Here is a 27,447-nt window from a genome sequence, read left to right as displayed (position 1 = left end):
GAAATATGTCAGAGTTCATTGAAAACATACCACTACAGCAAAAGGAAAAAGGAAGGCTGATGAGGTAAGAGAAAGGAGGGGACTGCGATCCGATTTACAGACTTGAAAGGGCAGGCTGGGTTCGTCTGAGCTGGGTCTCAGAGTGGTTTTGGCCCTTGCTGGTTTCAGCACTTAATTGTGTGGATTTTGTAGTACTTCACAGTTACGGTTTTCTAGTTCTTGGCTTCAGCACATGCATGGTGATGGGAAACATATCTAAGGAATTTTTCCTTCTATTAAGACATGGAGGGCTCCGTGGCAAGCTGTAAAAGACTTCCTTCAGCATTAATTATGTGGTTAGAGAAAATAAATGAGCAAATTAGAGAATTAGCACCAAATTAAAACGAAGCTGGAATGGACACAGCAGCTAGTTCAGGTTGTTTTTGCATTTTGGTGATAAAAAGATTTTTCTTGCTTGCCAACCCAGCATTGAACAATGGAAAGTTTAGGGACATACTTCGCTGTTAATGCCATCTGAAGAAAACGGTATTAAACTTAAGATTTTTTGTTTTTTAATTTGGTCAATCCATCAACAATGTGTTATGAGTGCCAACATTTAACTGGGATAAAGGTTTTCGAATTCTTTTTTAGGTTTTAGTTGAAAGCGGGATACTCACTTGAAAAAAAGTCACAACTAGGATGGCTCCGCAAATGATATTGGCATTTATTTCCACACTCCGTCAGTGTACAATAACAGAGTGATGCTTAGCAGCTCCATGTTTTACAGAGAAAGGAAGAAAACCCAACACAAACACACAGAATGAGACAAAAACTCATATAAATATGCTGGGAAGAGTGGAGCTCAAAATTATATTTATGGCTTTATAATATGCCATAGTTATTAATTTAACCCTGATAGTGATAATTCAGGTAGCAGGTATCCCCAAATAAGTCTTTGCTTATCAAGCTTAAAAAAGAAATTTCTGGCCGGGCGCGGTTGCTCACGCTTGTAATCCCAGCACTTTGGGAGGCCGAGGCGGGCGGATCACGAGGTCAGGAGATCGAGACCACGGTGAAACCCCGTATCTACTAAAAATACAAAAAATTAGCCGGGCGTGGTGGCGGGCGCCTGTAGTCCCAGCTACTCGGAGAGGCTGAGGCAGGAGAATGGCGTGAACCCGGGAGGTGGAGCTTGCAGTGAGCCGAGATTGCGCCACTGCACTCCAGCCTGGGCGACAGAGCGAGACTCCATCTCAAAAAAAAAAAAAAAAAAAAAAAAAAAGAAATTTCTGCTCTTGCATGGAGTGAAAAAAAAAATGGTGAAAGATAAACATGCCATTCTGGGCTATAAAAGTATCACTGAGATTCATATTTTTAAGGAAGTTCTTTACTCCCTTCTGTTTTGAGTCAGCATCTCCTGTTTTTTAAAATAAAGTGGTCATTTTCTCCTTATGGCATTCCATTAAGATCAAGCAGTGCACAAGCTCGTCTGAAAAGGAAGTAACATCCAATCTGAAAGTGGGGGAGGGATACAGGAATATCAAACAGATAAATGGGAGAACACACAGAGAAGCTGCTTATGGCAGTGGAATTGGATGGAAATTTCTGGGCAGTGAGTAGGTTGGCATCATTGGGTGAAGTTTTCTTGCTTTATTTTCTCTCCACAAACAATGTGTACATTTATATCAACCTTTAAATAGGATATCCAAAGGACCAACTTAGTAAACAGATAATAGCTGGAATTTTTGAGATCATTCGTTCAGATTCCTTAGGTGTAAATTAAGTATTTTAGACAAAACATGCATTTCTTAAATCTCTAAAATTGGTGATAAGCCACCTACTGACCTTCCAAAGTTAATTTACTGCCAAAAGAATATGCCTTTTACCTGAGGAATTAGCTGGCTCAGCTAAGGGCCCATTTTATCATCAGGATACATAAAATTGTAGATTTAAATGGAGTCACAGCTAAATAACCGATTTGTAAAAACATAATTTAACAATTTCATAGCAAATCAAACAATTTATGATGGTGCCTGAGCAAAGCACTCACGTTATGTCTTCTGCAGATCCAGCTCTTCTTGGGGAAGGTTTCAGTGGATTTTTTCATAGTTAATTTTTTTTTTTGTGTGGGTGAAATAGAGTCGTTCTGCTCTTTGTGAATTGCAAGTCATTTTCAATGTTTTTGTCTGGTTTCCATAGTTACTACTTATGCTTTTGGAAGAGAAAACAAATGTTTCTTTTAATGTGATGAGGCAAATCGTTGCTTCTATTGGCCTTTTTCACCTGTTGCTACTATAAACCGTGACCAGAAGGGAGAACAATCCTCTATGTTAGTTTTCTGGGTTTTTTCTTTCTGAGTCTGGAAATTGAGTCACTATGATTACAGGAAAGCAGATTGGAGAGAGTCGGCTCATTGGTAACGCACAGCGCTTAGATGCTTTTGTGACATCATTTTCTTCATAACCAGCTAGGAAAATAATCTTTATAAACTTTATAGGTTTAGTGATGCACAAGAACTGATCATTTTGCAGATTAATTACATTAAAATGCTTCTCTTAGTCAAGGGATTCCAAATCATCACTAGCTTCATTAATTATAAAAATTTATTTTAGTCAATTATTTGAAAAAGTGAACTACAACAGGTAACTTTTTTGATCTTGTTTGCACTCCTGGTGTTTATTCCACTGATTCTCCAACCTAAAGGCACAGAGGACCTGGCGATTCTGTGGAAATGCAGAAGGTAGTCCAGGGGTTCTGGGGCAGAACCTGAGAGTCTGCTTTTCTGTTTCCAGATGATACTGATGCCACGGGTCCTGGGACCCCACTTAGAGAAGTGAGTATTGATGCCCCATGCACTTTCAGAGCAACTGAAATCCTTGGAGTCAATTCCCTTTTCCTTCTGCAAAGACATTTAGTGAACAGACCACATGAAATTTAAACTTAATTTATGGTTCTTTATTTAGAAAAAATGTGGCATTCCCCATAGGCTTCACAGAATTGGTTTCTCTGTTGAGGTTTTGGTAGTTCAGTAGTGGCCACAAGGTGGGCTTGCTCCCACCCACTCCGGACTGGACATGTCTTAGTTTGAAAAGAACAGATCGTACTTCCTTGACATGGATGTGCCTGTGTTAATGTCACTGAGAAGAAAGTAAACACTCAGGGATTGATACGATAGTCATGAAGTGCACTGTGTTCACACTGACAACCTTCTATACTTTTGAAGAAGCCCATGTGAGAATACCAGGATTTGGTAGAATGTAGAGATCCTCTTCAGCTCAGTGGTATTATTTTGCCACCATTGGGATAGGATGTAAATAATGGGCGTGTTCCCTAAGTAAGAATGACCATGGATCCCTGGTTCCTAAATGCCTCTCCGTGCTTCCCCTGTGTCCCAGACGATGCTGCCCACGTGTGGCTCCAGGATGGCCCATGGTCACTGCTTTTTTGACTCTCATTGGTCTTCCAGTTGCATGGGGAGGGGAGCCAGGCTTCTTGCACACAGATGCAGTTTGTTACTCTTCCCTCTTCTGGGGTTCCAGGATGCTTTGATGAAGCAACGTCTTAGGAAATGGCTCACTCCTTGTAAATGGTCGACCCCTTTCTCCACACAAACCATCATGTCTCTTCACACTGGTTCCCTTGGGTGGAATGACAAAGGATTCTCTTGTTCATACTAAAGTGAAGACAGTTTTCTACGTTTTAAAAATTCGTCCAGTGGGCACTATAACCTGCACAGCTGACTATACGGGTAGCTCACTGTGAGAGAGTGTAGAAATGGTAAATAAGAGAAATATCTTTTTTTCTAGAGATTCTAAGTGCTGCTTCCAACGGTGCTATGAAATCCTTGCCATGTGTAGGTTCCCAGTTCTCCATGTGATGGGCAAAACTCCTGCTCTTCATGGGCGGCAGGTGTGTGTGTGGTGTGTGTGTATATGTGTGTATTTATGTGTTGCATGGTGTTTGCATATCTGTGTCTGTGTGTGGTGTATATGTGTGCAGAGGTATGTGTGTCATGTGAGTGTGTCTGTGTATGTGTGTGTGCATGTCTGCACACCTCTGTAGAGGCAGGGTTCACACTGGACTCAGCAGTGCCTTGCACAGTGCTTTATATACCGTAGGTGTTCAGTAAATTTGTTCAATTAAATTGAATTAAACACATGGTACCTGGGCTATGTTTGGTTCAATAAAAAGAGATTGTTTTTGTACTGATTTCACAAGTGTCAAGTAACTATATGCAGATATGAGAAAATGATTTAATAAGAGAAAAGTGTCCCTGTTCCACTTTCATTTATGAGGTGCTACGTGGGTGGCAGTTGATGGAGAACTGAGCTGTCCTATGGGCCTCCACTTTGGCTCCAGGGAACACAGTTGTGTTCTTAGCATGCTATTTTTTGGGGAGGTTAAGAAATTAAAATCCCATGATTAAGTGAATTTCAGATTTTATACTGACATTAAGCTGTTTTCTTCTTCATCTCTTTCTTATCAGTTGCTCTTAAGGGCTGGATCTGACATGTAGCAGCACCTTCCTGACAGCTGCTATTCCCGGGGACTATCAGGTTAGCTGCATTACCCTTTGGACTGACCGGGGTGTGACAGAACATATCTGTCGTTTGTTAGCAGCTGCAAGCTCTTCTGTTTGTGTCATTCTTATGGGGTCTAAAATTAATTGGGAACATTGCACGTTCTCCCAAGTTCTTTGCCAAGTCCTCTATTGCTGTAACCATATTAGACATGCATTTTTCACACTTATTTCAAGGTTCTCAATGCAAATTTCTTAATGTCAAATTAAGCAGCCCTATATTAACTTTTAAAGGCGTTTCTAAGTTTCCATTGCATGACGAACTAGAGATGGTCCCTGCCTTCAGATGGTTGGACTTACAGTTTTTGACTTCATGATGGTGCTAACATGATATACATTCAGTAGGAGCTGTACTTTGAATTTTGGATTTTGATCTTCTCTCAGGCTAGTGATATATGGTGGACACTCTTACCATGCTGGGCAGTGGCCATCAGTCACAGCTCAGTCAATCACTCAATCACAAGGGTAAATGACCAATACTCTACAGTGGACTGAGTTGCCAAATGATTTTTGCAACTGTAGGCTCATGGGAATGTTTTGAGCATGCTTAGAATAGGCTAGGCTAGGCTATGATGTAGTTTAGTATATTAAATGCTGTTATAAAATTACGATTTGAGTGTGGGAGAAAAACATTTTGAGGAACATGACTTTAAACTTTTTAGTATTCTTTGTTGACAGAATGAGAGAATTGCAGGATCCCACCCCATAATTTTTTATCCATAAGGTTAATAATGATGCATGGAGTTGAGGATTAAGTTTGAGTGGAATCTACACTAACCAAAACTCTTTTAAAGAATGATCTTTTTGAAGGAATCTTAGCAAGCATATTTTCATTTGCATGGTGTTTTAAAAGTAACAGTTGACTCTCCATATCCATGGGTTCCACGTCTGTGGGTTTAGCTACCTGTGGATCAAATACATTTGGGAAAAAAAGGATGGTTCTATCTGTACTGAACATGTACAGACTTTTTTTCTTGTTGTTATTTCCTAAGCAATACAGTATAACAGCTATTTACTTAGCATTTATATTGTATTAGGGATTGTAAGTAGTCTAGAGATAATTTAAAGTATATGGGAGGATACGCATAGGTTATATGGAAATGCTACACTATTACATATCAGGGACATGAGCATCTGTGGATTTTGGTATGGGGAAGGGTCTTGGAACCAATCCCTCAGGTATACTGAAGGATGACTGTAGTTGTAAATGATGGACATTAAGAGGTTAACCTTTGCTGCTGTGGAGGGTGTGATGTTCCACTCCAAAGATGTCCCTGCCCTAATCCCTGCAAGTTGTGAATGTTACCTGACATGGCAAAAGGAATGATGCAGATGTGATTAAGTTACGGGTCTTGAGGTGAGAGATTATTCTGCATTGTCCATGTGGGTCTTAAATATAATGGTGAGAGTCCTTATAAGAGGGAGCAGAGAAAGGTTTGCTGCAGATAGAGAGGAAAAGGCAATGTGAAGATGGAGCAGAGAGAGAATTGGAGATGCCCTGCTGCTGGCCTTGTAGATGAAAGGGAAGCCCTAGCCCAGGGAGGCAAGTAGCTCTGGAAGCTGGAAAAGGCAAGGAAGGAAACAGATTCTCCTCTAGAGACTCCAGAGGGAGCAGGGCCTCGCTGAGGTCTTGGTTTTGTCCCAAGGAAACTCATTTTAGATTTCTTACCTCCAGATATGCAAGAGAATAAATATGAGTTGTTTTAAGGCACCAAGTTTATGGGAATTTGTTACAGTGGTAATTTGTTACATAGGAAACTAATGTTCCACTCCACTATCTCACTAGTGAGCTTTTGACCTAAGAGTATTGAGTTTTAAAACATAAAATTAATGTTTAAATGTATAATGAGCCTGTATGAAGCTACAATTGCTATAGTAATTCAAATAAGGGGAGAATTAAAATGTAAAAATATTCTGAAGTCGACTCTGGGGCATAGATTGTTAGGAAAAGCTTCAGAAGTAGATGGAATCAGTGAATCTTTAGTTTCTTGTCATTTTAAGACACAGCTCTGTGTTGGACCATCTGCTTTGTGTGAGGAGCTGCTGCCGTCACAATATCATACAATCACTGGTTGTAAATTTGGTGAAGCCATTATGATCTCTTTCTTCCCAACCTTTCCTCTCTTTTCCCTCTGTCTTCCCCTAAGCACAAACATGTGTTCCAAGTGGTTGAAGTTTTCTGGAGAACCTCTCTATAAGCTGTGCACATTTTTGATTTAATGAAAACTTCTAAGACATCCTGAAAAAAGTGTTTTTCCTTTTAAAGAAATTTGATGGAATCTAGAGGATTTGATGCCTTTTTGGGTGAAATCCAGTGATAGGATTCTCTGCTAGATTATTACATTTTCACTCTGTAGAGAGTCAAGTTTTCTGGTTTAATGCACACATTTAATTCATGTGATTGTGTGTCAAGACACACATTTAATTCATGTGATTGTGTGATTCTTTTTAAAAAACATATCTTGAGATGGGATATTTATTTTCTTGAAAAAGTTTAGTATGAAAATTCACATCAACATGTTATATTTACTCTAGTCCTCAGCTTGCATATATATATATTTTTGCATCTCATTTCAGCGAAATAAGGCAGAGCATTTTTTGCAACTTGGATTTGGCTTCCTTTTATTCTTCGTTTTCATTAATGCATTCCTTGCTTTGGCACAGAACTCTATTTGGTTTGCAACACTCTAGGAAAAATGCTTAATTACTGAAAAACTTTGAAATTCAGGAAGAACATGCAGGGGAGCGTATTTGTTCAGGTCACGTTTATGTGACTTTCAAGAACAGATAAAAATAATCCGTAGCTAAACCAAATTGGTGCTTTCATTGAAAGGATTTGGTTGTCAGTGGGACAGAAAGAAATGGTGTCTAAGGCTTCCTTTAATTTAAAATGCCTTAAAAGGAAAAGCAGGATGCATAACAGAGCCTCTGCTGGCATGGGATCAGGCTCTTCTTGAGATCTTTCCAGAATACTCGACACCGTGCAGCAGAATTGAACATTATTGTTGACTTTTAAAACCACTCCATGTGCATTGAGAGACTGCTCCGTTACTATGAACATCTGATCTTAAAAAACGAAAAAAAAAAGATAGAAAGGAAAATAACACTGGATTATGAGTTAGAAGACCAGAATCTCAGCTTTTAGATTCACCACTTCCTACCCACATCACTTTAGACAAGTCCCTGCTATGCACCCAGCTCTGCCTTCTTTATTTGAAAAGTAATGATATCTACTTTGCTTCCCATTCGGAGGGCTTAGGAGGATCTAACGGTTAGGTATATGGAAATACATGGTAAAATATGATGTTATATATAATGAAAAGGAAATGCAAAATTATGAAGTTATTTTGATTGTTGCTAAAGTCATACAAAAGTAAATGTTTAGCATGCTTTTTTATGTATGGATGAGGTTGAGAATAATCAGTTCTGCTCTTATGCTTTGAGACAAGGGAGGTGGAGCTGGGGCTATGTCAGCTCCTCTCTTTTCTAGAAGCCACAATTTTGACTTCCTTTAACTTTCATTGCTAGGAACATAAGACTGATGAATACTTCTCTGCCTTCATTCATCCCCAAACTGTGAAGGATGTTTCCAAAACTTTTCTTCTTTTGTCTCTGGTCGAAAGAGAACAAGATATCTGTGTAAAGAAGAAGACAAATCACATTTTGTCAGGATAATGTTGTCTGCCTTAGTGTTACATACTATTATTTGTCATAACTTGCCCTCAAATTGTTTGTTTTCTAGTTGTTAACAGGAATTCATCTTCATTATTATTTAATTTATTTTTAATTGACAAAAATTATATATATAGTGTTCAACATGCTGTTTTGATATATGTACATCTTGTGGAATGATTAAATCCAGCTAATTAACATATGTATTACCTTATTTACTTATCTTTTTTTTTGGTGAGATCACTTAAAACCTAGTCTTAACGCAATTTTAAAATATACAATAAGTTGTTTAGTCACCATGTGGTAGAATGTTAACTTTGTTTTTAGATTACACCTGGGGCACAGGTTCTGCACAAATCACACTACAATATTTCAGGTTACAGAGGTCTTCTGAAAGAGCTAAGTGGTCTCAGGCTCTTTAATCAAGACTGCTGTCTCCAGGGTATCAGAGACTGTTCCTTGGATTCTGAGTAGCATGAAATGATAACTGCCCAAGTAAATACCACTCGAGATAGTTTTCACCATTGGAATTACCTTCTGAATCAGCCAGATGAAAACATTAGGCTCTGTTGTAAAAAGAATATATCTCTTTAACTTAAGGGAGTGTAAACTGGGAACAGGATATATTCCAATTCTATATCAAAATGAGTAACAGCGATAACAGGAACATTATATCACGACATCACAAAATCTCTTGAATGTGATGTGCATTTGACAAGCTGTAGAAGGACTATGTAGCACTGTTGTGAATATACCTGTAAAATTCATCACTCCAAGAGTTAAAGAATATATTATAATGATTCATTGTAAATGAATTCCATAGGGTTTGGATGAGTATATGAATTAAAGAGCCATTAATGACTACTGGAAAATTCAGAAAGTTTGTGTTACGCTAGATATCAGGAAACACAATGTGTGATACTCACGGCCACAGATGCAAACGAAAATTTGAATGGCCTAAGACAACAATGACTTCTCAGGTATCTTCTGGAATTGGCATGGCAGGCCGAATGAACCGTGGTTCAGTTGGTGACAATTTGTATGTCTAATAGTTGTCACCAAAAATATGCTCCAAACTTGTTTAACTCAGTTCTTTGAATTATCTGAAATTATATTTTAAAACATTTCTCTATTGAGAAATTACAAAGGTAGCCTTAGGTTGAAATTCTAATTGGGAGGTAAATGAAGGGAATTGTGATATATACCAATACATGCAAAATTTTCTAAATTTGCATTAACTTGGGAGAAGGATTAGAAATGTAATATGTTTTAAGAAAATTCAATTTCATTTGTTTCAACTATTAGCTGTAAATGGAATAAGGTTGACAAATAGTTCCTTAAAAAGTTTGCTATAACCCATTTATGAAACTCCTTTGCAACTAAAAATACAATGTAAAATATCTTTTACAATGCTATGTAAAAGAGTTCTTACAAAGAACTTGAAAAATCAAGTTTCCAAAATGTGTTATTTACTTCCCAACAGTTTGTGCTTACCAATCTAGAAATAAATAGCATCTATGAATTATATGAAGTTGCCATCTGTACGTCAAAATCTGTCAAATACTGGAGGTTTTAATGTGTTCAAATACACACTAATTCTCCCAATAAAGCAATAAATGTTTGTTATATTATTACTGTCTAACACAGTGCTTGGTGTGCTGTGAATCCTCACTGACCCTTTGTAGAAGGAATGAATGAGGTCGTAAATGAGCAGAAGATTGAATGAGTGAATAGGTGAGACTTCTGGGCTGGGCATTGTGTCAGATGCCACGGGAGTTAAAATGGCATGGCTTTCAATCTTAAGGCTGTTTCTTTTAATGTTCTTTCCAGATTGCCTGGAATTAATTTTTCCACCATCGTGGCCCCTTGGAGTTTGCCTCACCAGAGAGTCCTTCCCTAGACATTCTATCCCCATGTAAAATATTGCTTTTTCCTCTGTGTTTAGTTCCTTTCTCCCTCCTATTACTTGAAATAATATTCTTTCTAGTTTATATACTTTTTGTTTTCTGTCTTCTCCAATAAGGTCCATGATTAGAGGCACCTTGTCTTTTTCAGTAATGTCTCCCCACTTCCTAGAAGAGGGGGTGGCATATGGTAGGTTCTCAATACATGTTTCTTGAATTAATGAATGAGTGGTTTGGGGAATAACTATCTAGTGAGAGCAGCTGATTTGCCAAAGGTCTAACTCAGAAACTAAACTTTAAGATGAAATTCTGAGGCTTCTTACAGAGTTTAGAGTATTACAATGATAAACTTTGGGTACATATGGATAGTCTAATACTGTGGTATTGCAGGGGCTCTGAGGCTGTAGAACCTATATCCACTTATTCAATAATTTTATGTTGGGGCTGGGCATGGTGGCTCACGCCTGTAATCCCAGCACTTTGGGAGGCCAAGGTGGGTGGATCACTTGAGGTCAGGGGTTCGAGACCAGCCTGACCAATATGATGAAAACCTGTCTCTACTAAACATACAAAACTTAGCTGGGCGTGGTGGCGTGTGCCTGTAATCCCAGCTACTTGGGAGGCTGAAACACGCGAATCACTTGAACCCGGGAGGCGGAGGTTGCAGTGAGCCGAGATCATGCCATTGCACTCCAGCCTGGGCAACAAGAGCAAAATTCTGTCTCAAAATAATAATAATAATAATAATAATAATAATAATAATTTTATGTTGGATCCCTACTAAGTGTCAGGCAATGTGTACTTAGCGGACCATAGAAGAAACGTAAAAGTGAACTTTCCAAGTTCCTCCTCTCATCCCGTTCCTCTTTTCTTCAGTCCCTGTGGTCACCTGCCTTCCTCTTGTAGTGATGCTGTCCTGGTGAGTAGTAGAAAGCAGCATCTTGTACCCGCCCATTTCGTCTGCTTGGCCAGAATTACTCAGTGCTTGCAGATTATGTAACCTCCCTTCTCTTTTTGAGGCATTGATTTATCATGCCTGCCATTTTCACTGTTGAATCTGCAGAGCTCCCCTAAGCATCCTCGGGGTTGCCTCATTGTAAATTTGTCCCTAGTTGTAGATTCACTTTTTCTTCATCCTATGTTTTTAAGCATTTACTCTGTAATAAGTACGGAGAATACAGTGATGGAGAAGACAGACATGGCCGTGAAACCTGTCAGAACTTCCCTCGTGCCAAAGAAGATGGGTAGTTGCAACGTCACTGCAGTGAAGTCTCAGGAGGGCTGTGGAAGAGAAAATAGAGAAGGATCTGGAGCACAGAGCAGGGCGGTGGTAAGCAGGGGACTTCAAGGAAGACCTTACAAAGGAGGGCAATTCTCTGGACACCGCAGAAGGGAGAAGGCCTAGGTGGACAGAGGGGAAGGCTATTCCAGGCAGAGGGAGCTGCATGTTGAAAGGAGTGTGATTTAAGAAAGTTTGCAGCAGCCGAAGGACTGAAAATGCTGTATCTGGCTAATGTCCATTCCCCAGTCAATGGTATGCATTGATGGGAATTTTACAAACTATCCCTTCTGCAGCGTGGAGAATGGATTGTAGCAAGGAGCGATCGGATGCAAGGAGACCACTACAATGGCGACATTTAGAGTGGTGACAGGGGAGTGGGAGGGAAATAGGTCCACTTAACAGATATTTAGGAGGCTTGATGTACACGATTTGGTGACTACTGGATGTGGTGGTGGTGGGGGCTTCATGAGGAAGAGGGAGATGACACTCCCTGGTGTCTTGCTCAATCCATAGAACAGGTGCTCTGGTGACCAAAATGAGAAACAGTGGAGAAAGCATATGCTGTGGTTGTTTGTGGAATGCAGGGTGATAAATTCGAAGCTTTGTATCTTCAGACTCAACCTACTCACAGTGACTCATCTTTCCCTAGTTGCTAGGATTCTATGATCACGTTCTGGAAATGCTTCCCCAAGCCATCTTTCTAAAGTGTTTTTTTTTTTTTTTTCCCTTGAGACGGAATCTCTCTCTCGCCCAGCTGGAGTGCAGTGGCGCGATCTCGGCTCACTGCAAGCTCCGCCTCCCGGATTCATGCCATTCTCCTGCCTCAGCCTCTCGAGTAGCTGGGACTACAGGCACCTGCCACCACGCCCGGCTAATTTTTTTTGATTTTTAGAAGAGACGGGGTTTCACCGTGTTAGCCAGGATGGTCTCAATCTCCTGACCTCGTGATCTGCCCGCCTCAGCCTCCCAAAGTGCTGGGATTACAGGTGTGAGACACCGCGCCCGGCCCTGAAGTTTTACCTTGTGCTAGAAGAGCAGCCTTCCATGGTGGGCACCTCTAGGGTAGAGCACGAGTTCTGCCTGGGTCACCATTCAGCACTTGCAGGTGCCTGTTTCCTTCTGTCTTACACTGACTGAGACTTTATCTCAAAGACTTTACAGGAGATTGCATCAAATATGGAAGCCCAGAAATAAGGAAAGACCTCAGGAGTACATCCTGTAAAGGGCAATAAGCATTTAGAGCTGTATTGTGTAGAAACCATGGAAAAGCATATTTGACAAGAGAGCCAATTTATTCCTGAAGAAGGTGATTAAGGCATGTGTGGGAAAAACAAAATGATGACATTTAGATAAACTGTTACCGGGAAGTCGTACTGCACCAGATGGCATATTCTTTAAGACTGCTCACATCCCCTCTCTCTGAGGAACTAGTTAACATGTAAATCTGCACCAAATACTCTGGGATGGTTTTAACCTGAAAGTGACTTGAAGATAATGGAAATACACACCCACTACTTTAGGGCAATGGTGAAAACTCAATCATGCCTTCTGTGTCGACTCAGGTGCTTCTTTATTGCAGTGAGAAAACATGATTAAACCTAACTGCAATGAAACACACCCATGTCACTTATTACAATTATTTTATTTCTAGTAAAATAATACCTGTGTTATCTTACTAATGACATCTCCTTTCTAACAAGAGTAAACATTGCTCTATGAGGAATTGATGCCCATTTGATTTTTTTATTGGTTGTAGCAAACTTAAAAGAAATCAGCTTTCAATAAATACTCAGTAAGTATTCAATTTTAAAAGTTATCTCAGCACAAGCTCATAAGTCTGGATGGTTACAGGAAAGAGCTCCCTGTAGGAAACACAGTGATCCTCAGATAGCACATAGAGGGGAAGGCATGATTTCAGCATGAAAGTGAACCCATGGGAATTGGTATTGAGTGTGTTCTGTGACCTGATGACTCAGGGTGCTGCTCTGGAAGCTCCCTGTTGGCCTTGGCTTTCAAATAATTTGTTCTGATAAATTTCATCACCTTCTTAACATGTCCATTTGCAATTTTTGCCCACAATTAGTAAGGGGTGCATTGAAGCCATACTGAGATTTTGCACCCCATAAGCCATCTTAGACCTTATTCTGAGCGTACAAGAGACCTAGGACCTTTCCTTTCAACCCTACCCCATGGGGCCACATTTCGTTGTTCATTAAGCATGGCTTCCGCTTTAAATGGGATCTCTTGTCGGCAGTCTCTCTAAGCACTGAACCTTGTAAGACTATCTGGATAGTTACCTGTAGCCCAAAATGAAAGGTTTCTAATATGACCCATTATATTATTTTTTTTAAAATAATTTGAGAGTCACCCTGAACATTAGAGCTGTTTAATATCTTATTAGATCTTCATGTATTAATATATTGCCTAGCAGCTAAATGTAGATATAAACAAACTAAGAAATCAGGCAACTTTAGCAACTCCTCACCAATGGCTTGAATTTAAAGCAATATACATAGCCTGCTAAAAGAGTTTATAGCTAAAATAAAATTAAAGCTTTTGCAACTAAATTGGCCTTTGTCTTTTGCTCAGTCTTCTAATGATTCTAAAAAGAAGCCTAAATTATCTAATCCTTTCTATTCTTTTATCAATAATGTAAATTTATTCTGGGCGGATGTGTTACTTTAATTATACTTGAAAGTTTCACAGGAGGTTGAGGACCACCAGTAGTCCAGTGCCATTTCTCTTGATATCTCAACTCATTCTTTATGGTTTTAGTTTCTGCTTTTTTCATCTGGCTCTATTTTGTGGCTTGCATGACAGTTAATCTACCAGGACAAATTTCTGATTGCTCACTTTGAGACTATTCCTATTGATCACAGAAATTGTAAGCCAGAAAGTCAAAGACAATGAAGAAAAGCCATGGTACTTATCCATAACCCTGCACGATACCTCCTAGCAGCAGTTAGAAATAAATCATTGTCTTAGCTTCAGCAATTTGGCCTTCCTTTTGGGAAAAGCTGCCAGCAGAGGTGGTTTGGGAGGCACCTGCAAGGTTCTCCTTCACCAGAGTTCTGGGGTGACTGTGTTTGGGTTCTGGCATTCTGACTGCTCTCCTTTCTGGAAGAGAGAAACTAAGTAACTCTCCTGCAAGCACTTCAGGGGACTCAAATGAACCGGTCTGGTTTGACAACTAGTAGCATTCAATCAAGAAGCCTTCCAAGGGGAATATGAGGCTACAATCTAGCAGACTATTTCCTGTTCTCCAAAACATCCAGGCTATATCTGAGATCACCCACTATTAATTATTGAAAATAACTGATGGAGTGTGGGTGTGGTTTGAAAGTTTGAGTCATAAGCATGTGAAGTTTAATTTTTAAAAAATTATACTAAATGGATTTCCTCAGGATAAACCAAGACCAAATGAGCTCTCTATTGAAAGCGAAATGCTTTTGCCTTCTGTGAACTAAGAAATAAGTGCTAGATTCAGGGCAGGGAAAGGAAATTGGGACTCACATCCTTGGTCCCTTTGATATGAAATCAGCTTCTCATTGTAGGAATACTAAATATTTCCAGATTTTTTTTTTGTTTTAGAATTTGTCTTTTCTGCTCAAATGCAGGATAAATAGTAGAACTAAATTAGAATTTCAATTCTCCAGTGTTCTGAACTTTGTTGGAATTTTTGATCAGGAGAAATTATGTACTAATTAACAAGTTTTTATTTCAGTTAAAAATGAGTTATAAGGCTGCTATGATGATTGGATACTATCTATTACATCAAGCACAGGGGTGAGGAAAACAGAGAGGAAAATGGAAGCCTTTGGAGGAGATGATAGATTGAAAAATGAGGATATAACATAAAAGGAACCTGATGCTTTGGCCCTTGCCATTGATTGGACATCAGGGTATAATCCGCTGGCGGTGTTGGTGTCAGTGTGGTATCTCTGCTCAGGACCCATGGTGACCCAGCTCCCATGACCTGGCTCCCAGCTCCCATGACCTGGCTCCCAGCTCCTTCTTTGCCCTCATTCACTGATTCCTCCCTTGCACCTGTCCTCCAGCCTCATGTACTCACTTTTCTTTAGGAAGGGTTCTGTGCTGATGCTGCCTCTTCAGGGGCAGCTCTACTGACCACTCTGTATAAGTCCTACAAAGCATTCCCCTTGCTCCTCACCATGCTCTGCCCTTCATAGCACTTATGCTTACCTACTGTTGCATTTGAGACCTCGGTACTTACTGGTTTATTCCCTGTCTCCTCATGTGAATCCATGCTCTGTAAGAAAGGGGACTTTGCCCTGCTTACTTCTGCATCTCTAGAGCTTGCAGAAGTTTCTGGAAAACAACAGAAGCTGAATATTTGCTAAATACATTAATGAAAAGAGGTTTTTTGAGCTTTTGTGGAACCTGTATTTGTAAAAATAAACTTTTTTTTCTTGGTTTTATAACATTAGCAAGAAGATTGCAATGTATAATATGATGCTAGTGAAATGTATTTCTTTTCTTTTCTTTTTTTTCTTTTTTTTTTTTTTTTTTTTTTTGAGGCGGAGTCTTGCTCTGTCCCAGGCTGGAGTGGAGTGGCGTGACCTCGGCTCACTGCAGCCTCCGTCTCTTGGGTTTAAGTGATTCTCCTGCATCAGCCTTCAGAGTAGCTGGGATTACAGGCATGCGCCACCATGCCTGGCTAATTTTCGTAATTTTATTAGAGACAGGGTTTCACTATGTTGGCCAGGCTGGTCTCAAACCCCTGACCTTGTGATCTGCTCGCCTCGGCCTCCCAAAGTGCTGGGATTACAGCCATGAGCCACCGCGCCCAGCCGTGAAACGTGTTTCATTATAATTAGAGGGAATGGTGAATGCCAGATGCCATTTATTGAGCACTTTGTCTGTTCCAGGCATTACTCTGGACATTTATTGACTTAAATGATGCCAAATCTTTGGGGTTTAAAGAAATCTATGACTTAAAATTAATTTTTGTTTCATCCTAAGAAGTTGTTTTATAATATGCCCAGTGTGGCGGGCAATGAACTCCTCTATCCTTAAAGAGAGATGGCATTGTAAGAGCAGTGCTGTTGTGCAGATCTTCATCCATGACAAGGTGTCCAACATTTGAAGTGTTTATTTTTTAAATTTTAAATGCAACTTTAGGATGCTATGTAAAATACACAGAGATGGTTCCATGTGAAGTTCAAACCATTCAAGGTTGGCTCCAGCATGTGGATGAATCTGCTCAGTAGCACATGGTAATGGAGTGAACATGGATGTTGTGATCCCAATGTCCTGTGTTTGGTTCTGAAATTAACTCACTGGGAGCTTTTCTGGAAATATATAGTCTCTAGGACACCACCTCCTAGATACAGACAGGCTTTCCCCAGCAACCTGCTATGAGCATCCAAGATATTACCTGTGCCTGGAGCCCTGGGGGCTCTTTTAGCTTCCTCTTCCCGCTGAACCTCACAGTTCTGCCTTAGGTCATGGTCTGTGTTCCTAAGGAAGAAAGTTAGACAAGTCTCCACCCCCTGGGGGGTGAAGAAGTACCCCTCTTATGCATACCTAGTCCTGCAAATGGATGAGTGGTTCCACAATGTATTTTGAATTCATTCTGTCTCTCTCTCTCTCTGTCTCTCTCTCTCTCTATTTTATGCTATTTTCAATACTGGAGAAGCCAGAGGCTCTGTTTCCTTTCACTGACAGCTTTATCCCAGTTATTCATGTATTCCCTGTGCTATCATTATTTGGACACAATGCAAAATGATCAAGAAAATGCCTTCACTAAAATAAAACTTGTAGCACTGCTTGAGTCCGGGTTTAATGTGCTACCATCCCTTTGGGAAAATATCCAGGAAATCAAAGAATGGAACAAAATCTGTTGACCCCTGACATTATCTTCTTGTCTTTGCTTTCCTTTCCTTCTTCCTTCTCCGTCACTCTGTCCTTCCCTCAATTAGAACCATTTGGGAAAGGGTATTTAGTTGTAGAGTGGCCCCTGTTTTCTCAGGCATCTTGTCTCTGGTGGATTTCAAAGGCTTGCTCCTCTCCTTGAAGTTGAGGACTGCATTGCTAAAGGCCTCCCACCATGACTGCGCGCTCTCGTTTCTCTGCGAGCCTGCCAAGTACCAAGTGACAAGCTCAGCACATGTTTCCTTGGGCAGGACTAGGCTGGCTGACACTTGAGGAAGCCCATGCAATTCTGTAAGCTCAAGACGCAGGACGTTTAGAGATACCCACAGCTGAAAGCTACTCCAGGCCAGCTCTCTGCTATCTCTGGCCTAAGTTTTTGCTGGGATACTGTCAGTCTTGTCATGAATGTCTCAGCTACTTCAAATCACATGTGCTTAAAATGTGGTTGGCTCAGCCTGGCATTCTCACCCTGGGCCAAATGGTGCCTCTGATATTCATATATATCTGTGGATAATTCCTTAAATATATAGGGAACTTCATCATGTTGCAAATAGTTGGCTGCTTCTTCTTTTATTTAAATTCCAACTATGCGTGTTATACTCATCCTCTGTCTTAACTGCTACAGAGCAATAAACCCTACCCTCAAGGAGAAATAACCATGCTGAACACAGGAATGTGTTGTGTTTCCTCAGTTCTTAACCTGGATCCTTCAGCGACTTCATCAATATTGTTGTTTTTTATTTAAAAAGATATTTAGGGACAAAGAGTAAGAGTCAATTCAGAATGCTCATGATTAAATATTTGTTCATTTAGGTTTCTGTGGTAGCCTTCATCAGTTTGAATATAGTCTCTAGACCACAAAAAAATATAGATACCTCAATTCCATCTTATACTTAGTAATTACAGCAGAACAATCTAGAAACTGAGCAAGTTATGTTTTCTACGAGTGGATGAATGGAAAGTTTTGGGTTTTCCATTTTGTAACAGGAAAATGAGTAGCTGCACCTATGGGAAAACCCAATTGATGGCACATTAGCCAACCAAGACCTGTGTTTTTGTCATGTAATAGCTGTGTGTCCTGAGTTCTTGGGTGCTTTTGGTGTGACCATTGGAACCCAGGCTTTTTTCTCTTTTGCTCAGTCATCTTTGGCGGGTAGTTTTTGTCTTCATGTCAGTACTTAAAGGGTGTAAAACAGCTGCTGCCCCTGCAGCCCAGAGCCCGGATTCCAGCAGGAGGAGGGAAGGGAGCTGGTCCTTCCTCCTCTTGAGTAGGGGAAGGGATATGGGTAACATCAGCATCTACCTCATGTTTCTGAACTCCTCCATTGCTGACATTGCTTTTGGATGCTTTCCTTTGCCCACTTGATACTCTTTCTGTATTCTCTACATAGGAAAAAGCTCAGAAGGATGCGTGTGTATGTTTTTGTATGTATACTTAATAAAGTATTTCATGCACACACACAAATACACACACACATATAGACACATATATATGTGTTGATACTTTAGAGTAAAGGTAATTGATTGGCAATTTAGGTTCTCTTATCTCAGCCTTCTACATTTTAAGAATGCAAGTAAGCATAGACTTTAGTTTTCTGTGTTACAGGAAATTTCAAATGGAGGTCAGAGATTAAATTGTGTTAGCAACCATTTTGACACAATTGCATGAAACTGCTGTGGTGTTTTGTTATCCAAGTATATTTTAATTGGAGAAAAGCCATTTTATTCAGAATATTGTTGATTCTTCCCATAGTCTTTGTATTAAGTCATCATAAATATCAAGAAAATCAGTGTAAGAAATTCTAGCCTCACACAGGGACCATTATATCAGTATCTAGATTTTTTTCATAAAGGCAGGGATGGTTAATTCTTCCACTAGGATATTAATTTAGCTTGATATTTAATTAACAGTTTAGCTTCTGAAGATATTGATGAAAGATTCTCATAGAGTCAACGCCAGATTAGAAGGGGTGTGTTGGCAGGCTCCAGGAAGGCACAGAAAGCCTCAGGAGGCAGCAAGTGTACTTGGAATTGTAGCGTAAACATATTCCTCTCCTAAAACACATATAGTGTGGACCGCAGCCAGGCACAGACCACAACCGGAAACTCTGCATGTGGGGTTGCCAGAATTAGCAAATTTTTCAGTATAAGTATACCCTATATACTGCATGTGATATAGTTATATTAAGTTGTTATTCATCATTTATCTCAAATGCAAATTGAACTGGGTGTCCTGTATTTTATCCAGTGCCCTATCCTCAGCAAACCTCAGTGTGGGCCACTGTATGACATCAGCATGGATCAGCTCAATGGATTCCCTGAGGATGGAGTGGGATGATGTCTGGATCAGTTAGGAGAAAACGAGCATCTTGCTGGTATTACAAGACACACTTTCATTACAAATGCACGTGTCAAAAGCTAACATGATGAAAACCATTGGAAGGTTTGCTGTTTTGCCAGACATTTCTTAACATGTGTCTTATGAGCAGAAGCTCTCTTGTCATTTGGAAAGAATATTACTTCAGAGGCCCCATGGGGATGGCATCCGCCCCACCATCAGGATCAATATGTAGTGAATTTATGAAGGAACAAGTTCAAGCCATGTGCTGCATTTAATAATGCATTATAATAACATAAAATGAGCTGAGGTTTAATCAAAACTTTATAAACTGGTGCTAAATTGACTTAGCGATTTACATCTGGCTCTGTGTGGTTGGCCCATTGAAAATAACTTATCTCCAAGAAGTTGCATAGCCATTTCTTCCTAATTGCATATGTTGTGCTGTAGGGTGATATAGAAGATATTAAAATATGAGTAACAGATGGATACTGGCTAATGGAGCTTCAGATCTCATATATTTTCTTACTGTTTTCTATTTATTTGTGAACCTATTGCTGTAAAATAAAACCTTTTTTTTTTTCAGGGCAGCACCAGCTTCAGACTTTTTTTTCCCAAGCCTTCTTATTTCAGTTTCTTCTTGCTACATTACTCTATGATGGAAGCACTTCTGTGCTCTGTGCTCCATGTGACGTTTGGTTTTTGTTATTAGTGGATGAAAGTTAATGATACACAACCAGACTGGGACACTTTGAAGGTAACAGCAATATCTGTTTATAGATGGGATTGTGGTTTTGTTATTTATCTGCTATTGCTGTATTATTCTTTGTCTTGAGCGATAAAAGAGAAGTAAAATACTAAAGAACTGAACTGTCCATTTCTGGACCATGCGTAAAGATGCTGCCTGTCCAACCTCCTGTTCATACATTAGTTTATTTATAGAGTGTACTCTCTATGTAAGGTATTGACTGATAATGTTACTCTGACTTCAGATAGCTTGCAGTTTAATGGAGGAAGAAGACAAACATGCAAATAACTTAGGTCAATGAGGCATCTTTCGTGTTCCATTGGATGCTAGGCTGTTTTGTACCCTTGTTAATTTCTGTGGTTTTGGAGTGCATTCATTAGCAAATACACCCCTTATTCTTATCCATTCTCTGCTTTTTTCTTTATTTGGCATTTGATGACATTTTTTAATGTGGGGAAATTGAGTCAAGTGAGGTGGAAAGAAAATAAGGACACGACGCTAAATTCTTTGATGTTTTTCCTTAAAAAATTGTTTTTCAAGTGCTCCGTAAAGGTTTGTGAAGTTTTAAGAGCATAGGACTTGGATTATTGTGAAGAGTGTCTCTAGGGGCCAGTTAACCACTTCAGGACTCTCTGCTCTCATCTCCCTTGTTCCACCAGGTGGCACCATAAAAGCACGAGCCTCCTTCTCCTGGAAGGTAGGAGGAGGACCTTTCTGTGCCTATATTTACATCCACTGCTTTGTGTTTACTCACATAGTTTTGGCATTGTCATGATTGCAGCATGCATACATTTTCATTACGTTCCTTATAGCTTGCAGTAACTAATATATCTGTTTGATAGGGTGAATTCTGTAATTGTTAATCATATACACAGAACATGTCAAATAAATACAGACAAAAACACATGCTAACAATTCCACACCTAACCCAGCCCAAATCATGCTAAACATGCCATATATATTCATGGTTTAAGTTTGATTCCAGGTATGCAGTCTTGAGTCATAATGGCCCCAGGCATGACAAGGTTATTGGGTCAGAGTTGGTTATCGTAGTGCTTAGACAACATGCTCATGGGAAACAAACGACTCCAGGTTGTGTGCCACCGATTTGCAATACGAGGCTGATCTACTGTTCACACTGTTTTATTCCCTGCTGCCATATCTCGGCTGGGAAATGCACCCTGTGGACCCCGCAACTTCATAATGATGGTGCCTCAATGACCAAGTACCTTCCACATAACATCCACACAGTAGTCTGAGCAAGCTGAAGGATAACGAGTTTAAATTTATCTTTTAAAAATGTCAGAACTTCCAGAAATTTGTATTAAAATTTCTAAATTGTATTTCTGAAGTGAAATAAAGTATTACAAACTTTGTAATTATCTCCCAAGAATTCGATGGATGGTGAATGAAAGTCCTTTTCCCCTCATGGAGACAGTGCTGTATTTAGACACCTTATATTTATTTATGATAATGATACTCTAAAATATATTATCATAAATGTGGTGCCTGGCCCTGGGATGGTTATGACAGAGGAGTAGTGCCTTCTGGGCCATATGGCCCAAACAGAGGAGGTGTGGCTCCGAATCAGTTAATTTTCATATCAAAGGTAAGCTCCAGGTTGGGCCCATGGTCATCTTTAAGAACTGACTAGCCCAGGGAGGGGCAGTCTCTTCCCAGCCAGAAAGCTTTTTTAAACTATCAACACATCATAGTATACAGAAAATTTAAAAATATTTACAATATACCCACTTACATACAGGATCAGATAGACTGTTAGGGTTAACTTGGAATGGTGTCTTGGCACACATCTCTGTATACAGCTTTGCCAGTGTCATGTCCCCAAGGAGTTACACATAATTTACTAACTTAGAAAATAATAGAATGAATCTTCCTCTAAGCAGTAGCCAAGAGTCAAACGACAGACCAAAAGAGAGACTAACGTGAAATGTGCAGTTTTAGGAAGAAATTAATGAAGGCAAATCAACCTAGTGGTTAACAGCAATAGCCTCATGGCTGAGCCACTGTTGCATCACTTACTTGCTGTGTGACCTTGGGGAAGATATTGACATCCCTGTGTCTCTTTTTCCTCATCTGTAAAATGAGGACAATGATAATACTTCCACATAGGGTTTTTTGAAGATTAACTGTCACCATCTGTGACATGCTTAGATGCCTGGTATCTTGAAGTGCAGGCTAAGTATTTGCAAACACAGTCTTTATCAAGTGCCTGCTACCAGAGTATGCCGTGCCACTCAACGTCAAGTCTCACATATTGTGAGGTGTACCCAATTATTGAGATGTCCTGGAAAACAAGTGTCTGAAGCTCTGGCTAGTTTCTCCATTATGGGCACTGCAGCTGTCTCTATCCCCAGTCAATTGTGTCTGAACCTGATGGACTGCATATTTGAAAATATCTTAGAAAAGCAGCAGTCATAAAATGTCAGGGCTTTTTTAAAAATAAAAAGATACTTGTGCATACATTTTGCAGCAAGATGAACAATGGTGATGCTTTTCCTGAGAAACCAGTGATGCTGACTATATAGAGGCTGGTTACTCTTAGGAGCTCATCACTGATCATCAGCTGATTGTCTCCTTAGCTTTGTGGCTTCACTAGCTCCCAAGTGTTTCTGAGAGAAATACCATGTCCCTGTGAGTATCTAATGTGCTCAACTAAAGCGGAGAGAAAAATGCTACCATGTGATACTCTCTTTAATAAGGCATTGCATTTGTAAGACCGTTCTAGATTAACCAATTTAAAAGACAAATATTGAATTCATATGCAAGGCTATTTCAAGACCTTTTCTCTCTATGCATATTAAAACACAAATGAACGGTGATTATCTCAAATGCTCCGCTCAGAGCTTTGTCACTCTTGGTAGCTGGTAGCAGGTTGCGTGTGTGGTTTTATGGGCTTTAAAAAGATCCTCATAGACTTATCTGTAAATTATGGATATGTATATCTAAAAATTCTGTAAAAGTGAAAAATCAAGGCAGTCCCTTTGGAGACCCAGCCTTCCTTAGGTAATTGAATACTCCAGGATGGTCATTTTTTTCTTGACTACTTGGCAGGCAGGCTGGTGACCGAGCAGACAGAGTTTATACCTTAAATTCCAACAACTCTGAATTTCAAATTTTGACCCGCCACATCCCAGCTGGGTTGAATTAGACATATTTTCTGATCTGAAAAAAACACTGTAATATTTCTTTTGGCTGTATTCACTGTAATTCTAATGTTAGTGGTAGCTGCTTCATTACAGTTCAATGGCCTCTGTGGACTGTCTAGGTGGAAGTTTCTAGTGCTTCCTTGTAAAATAAACTTCTATCAGCATATCACACTTAAGCTTCATCTGAAATGCATTTTAACAGGTTATACAATTATACATTCTTCATTAGTTGACATTATTCTAATGTTTACTTAAGAAATATTGAGGCTGGGCATGGTGGCTCACGCCTATAATCCCAGCACTTTGGGAGGCTGAGGTAGGCAGATCATCTGAGGTCAGGAGTTCGAGACCAGCCCAGCCAACGTGGTGAAACCCCATCTCTACTAAAAACACAAAAATTAGCTGGGTGCGGTGGCGCACGCTTGTAATTCCAGACACTTGAGAGGCTGAGACAGGAGAACTGCTTGAACCCGGGAGGCGAAGGTTACAGTGAGCCAAGATCATGCCACTGCACTCCATCCTGGGTGACAGACAGTGAGATTCCATCTCAAAATAATAATAATAATAATAATGAAATAAAATAAATATTGAGTTCCCACTATGTACCCAGCATGCTGGGGATACAACAATGACAAAAATCTGGGTCCTTATGAAGTTTCCATTCTAGTGTGTGTGGATGGGAGAGGGGAGCAGAGGGGTAATGAGTAAACCAATGAGTGTTCAGTTGATTAGGTAAAAACAAATACTATGAAGAAAAATTACGCAGGCTGAATTAAGAGTTTAAGTAAATATGAGGGACAAATTGCTAAACTGGAAGAATTAAGGATAAACTACAAATAGTCTGATTTATTATTTACCCATTACTGTCTGCTTTCAAATGTAAAGAAAATGGGTTCGCTCTGTCAAGAACTACTGGGAGCCGGAGGCCCCGCCAGTTTTCTCTTCATCCTCCTGTGGACACATCCTGCTGAGTGTACGCTGGTCTCACTGTAGTCTTGTTGGTTACTCAATGATGTAAACTCCCTTACAATGGGGCTCAGTCTTGTTCCTTCATATTCAAGGGCTTGCTACAGGGCCTGGCACTAGTAGGGATTCGATAAATATATATTTAATGATGGAGCACAGATTCTATTTCTAAACATGGTCCTTGTGCAAACAGAACCAAGCTGTCTTGCTTGGGTGGGTAAAACCTAAGGGCAAAAGAACTCCTGTAACGATCAGCTTCTCCCTCCAGTTTCAGCTCATTTACTTGCTTGCTTTGCCATGAGTGGGCTTCACGGTAGCTCTTGAATTTGCTCTTGTGGACGTTGTTATTCAGAAACTCCTACTGTGGACACTGCCTGCCCGCTGACTCCTAGTTTTGGTGGTTTAATCACTGTCTGGGTAATTACTCATAGGGACTCCAGGTATCCCTGAAGATAACGAAGTCCTGTGGCTTGGAAGGAACACAGATTTTTGTTTTAGCGAAAATAATGGCAGCCTCAAAGGGGAAAGAAAAATAGAATTTAAACACTTTGGAATATCCTACAATTACTTTGGTTTTGAAGTTGGTTTGTATACATGGGTACAAATATTCTTTTCCTGAAATTTCTAGTTGTAATTTCAGAATAAATATTTTAATATATATGGACAGTTAACAAAAATTTTTAAAAGAAATATGTCAAAGGTTGCATTCGTTATTTCTTAGGAAGAACCTTGAACACTTGAACTTTGGAAAGCATAATTTTTTGTATGTGATTTGATGCCATTGATATATGCTAGTCTAAAGCACAAAATACTTGTTTTGGAAACATCTCTTGCCTAATATCTACATTTAACCCATGGTATTTATTATTCACTGACTGAAAACAGGAACACGTTATACGATCTGTGTTTTTTCATCTAAAAGATGGCAACAATGATTTTGCACAGAATTAAAAATTTAGGAGGATGAGAGACATTGTGGAAATTCTAAAGTGCTGTACCAATGTTAATTTGGTTCAGGGAGGCATTGAAGGGGAGGATTTGGCAGAAGCTGACTCATCAATGGCCTACTAAGTGAGAAGATCAGGGCCTGGGGGCTAGGAGCAGTGTCAATTAGGAAGCATCCGCACTCCTGATGAGCAGCCCGGTTGGGGAGCCACTGACCTCGATAATTATCAATATGTGTCCTGAATAGACTCTGTTCTGATTATGGTCTCATCTGTGGAAATTCATCTGGAAAGCAAAGAGATTATATTCAGAAGGAAAAGATCTATGTCTATCACCATATACCTACTCAATTTTTGAATGGATATTGTACTGCCTTGATGTTCTATTTCTATGATTGTCTTGAGTTTGAGAGCTAAAAGATAATTAACTTTGATGTGTCCTGTTTGTCTCTCCTATAGCCCCCAGAGGTAGGAACCTTGAGGCCAGGATCTTAAATTACGTCTTAAATTTTATTTATTATTATGCCCACAATACCCGGCTAATTATGCAAGGGAGAAGAGCTCTGTGGATAGTTGCTGATTTAATTTGGTTTGATTAAACAGGAATTTTTATGCTCAGCCTTTATGAAGAACATTTTTAAGTACAGGTCCAGATAAGAATATAGTTTACTTATATAAAATATGTTTTTTAAAATGTACCTAAAAATAGGTACAATATTTAGCACATGCTGGAAATAGATGCTGCTTGTTAAAGTTATGGTAACGTTACATCCCTTGCATTGAACCTGAGCATATTAAGAAACAAATTCAAACAGATACTTTGTTACTTGCTGCTAGAAAATATTCTTTCAAAAGTTTCCATTTCTATAAAGCTCAGTTCTGAGAGGCTGCTGGTGTGTGTCACTTCATGTTTTGCTGACATCTTCCTGATAGTGCATCAAAGAAATCATATTTGTTTTCTGTGAGTTACAAACATCATAGCATGGGAAAAGTTGCTTGCAGGGGCATACCACACATTTCTAAGAAGAGAAAACACAACACTATTGACTTCACATATTAGCAGTTGGGAGGAAAATAACTTTAATCCTATTATCAAAGGCTGTCAGGCCCTAATTAGATTTTTCTCTTCTTAGTTCCATGGCCCCATGGCTTTCAATTCTGTTTTATAAATAGAAATACTGTACTGATGTTCTCCTCACAGAAATAAATAAGTTAATAATTAATAATTAATTTTACCAGGGCATCATTCTTGAGGAGTCTCACAGTATTCAAACTAGGCAAGTGTGGGAAAATAGAGGCCATTTTGAAAAAAATATATAAGTTTAGGATTGTGCAACCTTTTGAATAAACATTAATATGAGATGACAGTATGCTTTGTAATGTTATATATATATAGATAGATAGATAGATAGATGCTGCTACATACATATTTACATGTATATATTTATATATGAACTAATAGGCTTATATTATATATATTTATATATTTATGAACTATTAGGCTATATTTTTAGAGCAGTTTTAGGTTAACAGCAAAATTGGGCAAAAAGTATAGAGTGTTCTCCTATCCCACCTTCTCCCTCTTACATTCACAGCCTCCTCCATTGTTGACATTCCCCACTAGAGTGGTCCATTTGTTGCAATCGATCAACCTACATTGGCACATCATTATCACCCAGAGTTCATAGTTTACATTAGGGTTCACTCTTGGTGTTGTAGATTCTACGGATTTGGACAAATGTGTAATGACATGCATCCACCAATAGAATGTCATGCAGACCAGTCTCATGCCCTAAAAATCCCCTGTGCTCTCCTGTTCATCCCTCCCTCCCCTCAACCACTGATCTTCTTACTGTCTCCGTGGTTTGACCTTTTCTAGAATGTCATATATTTGGAATTGCATAGTATGTAGCCTTTTTAGATTTCTTTCTTTCATGTAGTAATATGCATTAAAGTTTCCTCTATGTCTTTTC

General features: G+C 39.5%; 1 protein-coding gene and 1 long non-coding RNA gene across 2 annotated transcripts in view; one reads left to right on the top strand and one right to left on the bottom strand.

Annotated features, from left to right (window-relative positions):
* Positions 1-27,447, top strand: part of SEMA5A (semaphorin 5A) — a 502,481-nt gene that overhangs the window by 26,495 nt on the left and 448,539 nt on the right. The gene's annotated exons all lie outside the window — the stretch shown is intronic.
* LOC105738691 lies at positions 2,106-8,842 on the bottom strand. The gene is made up of 3 exons (XR_001114536.2): positions 8,765-8,842; positions 8,108-8,193; positions 2,106-3,617 (listed from the first exon to the last, which is right to left on the bottom strand). It is a non-coding gene; the product is annotated as an uncharacterized LOC105738691 (long non-coding RNA).

The sequence above is a fragment of the Nomascus leucogenys genome, chromosome 6 (genome assembly GCF_006542625.1).
Source record: "Nomascus leucogenys isolate Asia chromosome 6, Asia_NLE_v1, whole genome shotgun sequence".
Taxonomy (NCBI): Eukaryota; Metazoa; Chordata; class Mammalia; order Primates; family Hylobatidae; genus Nomascus; species Nomascus leucogenys.
This window is presented reverse-complemented; position numbering and strand designations above follow the sequence as displayed.